Raw genomic sequence first — 2500 nt, 5'->3', positions numbered from 1 at the left:
CCGACCCTGCTTAGCTTCCGAGATCAGACGAGATCGGGCGTGACCAAGGTGGTATGGCCGTAAGCGAAAACTGCTGCCAAAATTGGGCTATTTAAAAGGTTAGACCATTAATGAAGTAAACTAAGAAGAACTTTTGAAAAAACTCAAACTCTTTCATACTCTCTGAAGAATCTCAGAGACTTTTAAAGGCTTTCTGAAGAAGCTCAGTGAGTCTTTTTTTAAACTAAGAAGAACTTTTGAAATAACTGAAACTCTTTCATGCTCTCTGAAGAATCTCAGAGACTTTTAAAGGCTTTCTGAAGAAGCTCAGTGAGTCTTTTTTTTAAACTAAGAAGAACTTTTGAAAAAACTCAAACTCTTTCATGCTCTCTGAAGAATCTCAGAGACTTTTAAAGGCTTTCTGAAGAAGCTCAGGGACTCTTTTTTTTTTTTTTTTTTTTAAGGCGAGACACTACAGGTGAATAGGGTAATTTTTTTAACTATCAGATATCACCATGAAACTTTGCCAGTTGATTACCAACATTAATATTAGAAAAAAATGTATTACAAGTTTTCTGTAATTTAATGTTTAAATATGCAAATGAGGCATTGTCTAATTAAATATGCGCTATTTTGCATATATTTTAAAAAACGAAATCTGAGTATTGGACAAAGCCAGGTTCAAAATTATTTTTTCATTGTGTTTACATATTAGATGGGGGAAAAATTACAGAGGGATTTATGGATATCTACTTTTGTTATCCTGTAAATCAGAATATACTGCCAATAGCATTAAAAAGATGATTTTCGCCATGTTTTTTGGAATAAAATGCTATATAAATCAGGCTAGGAATAATATATTTACAAATCCCTCTGTAAATGTCTGCATAATATAACTAGGTACTAGACTGGAAAGTTTGGTGTATATAGGTGCTACTGAACTGGAGATTTCGGACTTGGAGTGAGAGAGAACAGTCATTTTGAGAAAACGGGCTTTAAAGATTTAGCATCAGCCAATGAGATTGCGCATTTAGAGTAAAATCCCCCCTTTTACTTTCACGATTGGTTGCTGATAAAAAGGAAATGACCATATTTGGATCCGGCAGTATTGTACAGGAGAGAGATAGCTTTCTAACGGTGTGTGTGATGACAGGGTGCAGATCGCGATCGCGGAGCAGAGGGATGATTTATAACGACAACTTTTGATGAATTTATGAGAAATCTACAGACGCAAACGGACAACGTGTAGTAAAATCAAGACCTAAATGTGTATTTTGGACTTTTTTTCACCACAAGTCTGAAAGAAGACATGTTATTGAAGACAAATATCCCAAAATCTCAAAATTGACCAGTGAAAAAAAAACGATGTTTTTGCCTGCCGTGTCTCGCCTTAAATCAAAAAAGCTTACAGCACCTGGTATTCCCAGGCGGTCTCCCAACCAAGTACTAACCAGGCCCGACCCTGCTTAGCTTCCGAGATCAGACGAGATCGGGCGTGACCAAGGTGGTATGGCCATAAGCGAAAACTGCTGCCAAAATTGGGCAATTTAAAAGGTTAGACCATTAATGAAGAAAACTAAGAAGAACTTTTGAAAAAACTCAAACTCTTTCATGCTCTCTGAAGAATCTCAGAGACTTTTAAAAGCTTTCTGAAGAAGCTCAGGGACTCTTTTTTTTAAACTAAGAACTTTTGAAAAAACTCAAACTCTTTCATGCTCTCTGAAGAATCTCAGAGACTTTTAAAGGCTTTCTGAAGAAGCTCAGGGACTCTTTTTTTTAAACTAAGAAGAACTTTTGAAAAAACTCAAACTCTTTCATGCTCTCTGAAGAATCTCAGAGACTTTTAAAAGGCTTTCTGAAAAAGCTCAGGGACTCTTTTTATTAAAGTAAGAAGAACTTTTGAAAAAACTCAAACTCTTTCATGCTCTCTGAAGAATCTCAGAGACTTTTAAAGGCTTTCTGAAGAAGCTCAGTGAGTCTTTTTTTTAAAGTAAGAAGAACTTTTGAAAAAACTCAAACTCTTTCATGCTCTCTGAAGAATCTCAGAGACTTTTAAAGGCTTTCTGAAGAAGCTCAGGGACTCTTTTTTTTTTTTTAAATCAAAAAAGCTTACAGCACCTGGTATTCCCAGGCGGTCTCCCATCCAAGTACTAACCAGGCCCGACCCTGCTTAGCTTCCGAGATCAGACGAGATCGGGCGTGAGCAAGGTGGTATGGCCGTAAGCGAAAACTGCTGCCAAAATTGGGCTATTTAAAAGGTTAGACCATTAATGAAGAAAACTAAGAAGAACTTTTGAAAAAACTCAAACTCTTTCATGCTCTCTGAAGAATCTCAGAGACTTTTAAAAGGCTTTCTGAAAAAGCTCAGGGACTCTTTTTTTTAAACTAAGAAGAACTTTTGAAAAAACTCAAACTCTTTCATGCTCTCTGAAGAATCTCAGAGACTTTTAAAGGCTTTCTGAAGAAGCTCAGTGAGTCTTTTTTTTAAAGTAAGAAGAACTTTTGAAAAAACTCAAACTCT

At 36.1% G+C, this 2500-nt stretch overlaps 3 non-coding genes across 3 annotated transcripts in view; all 3 read right to left on the bottom strand.

The window, feature by feature from the left end:
• The window catches only part of LOC143716632 (5S ribosomal RNA), a 119-nt gene extending 54 nt beyond the window's left edge, over positions 1 to 65 (bottom strand). The window contains exon 1 of the ribosomal RNA XR_013196096.1: positions 1 to 65. This exon is cut by the window's left edge and continues 54 nt beyond it. This is a non-coding gene — a ribosomal RNA (5S ribosomal RNA).
• Positions 66 to 1381: 1316 nt separating this feature from the next.
• Positions 1382 to 1500, bottom strand: LOC143716681 (5S ribosomal RNA). The gene has a single exon (XR_013196144.1). It is a non-coding gene; the product is annotated as a 5S ribosomal RNA (ribosomal RNA).
• A 585-nt stretch (positions 1501 to 2085) lies between these two features.
• On the bottom strand, positions 2086 to 2204 carry LOC143716639 (5S ribosomal RNA). Its single transcript, XR_013196102.1, has one exon. It is a non-coding gene; the product is annotated as a 5S ribosomal RNA (ribosomal RNA).
• Positions 2205 to 2500: the final 296 nt, after the last annotated feature.

This window comes from Siphateles boraxobius, unplaced genomic scaffold (genome assembly GCF_051911475.1).
Source record: "Siphateles boraxobius isolate OS27281-9 unplaced genomic scaffold, OSU_SipBor_1 6, whole genome shotgun sequence".
In the NCBI taxonomy this organism is placed as follows: domain Eukaryota; kingdom Metazoa; phylum Chordata; class Actinopteri; order Cypriniformes; family Leuciscidae; genus Siphateles; species Siphateles boraxobius.
This window is presented reverse-complemented; position numbering and strand designations above follow the sequence as displayed.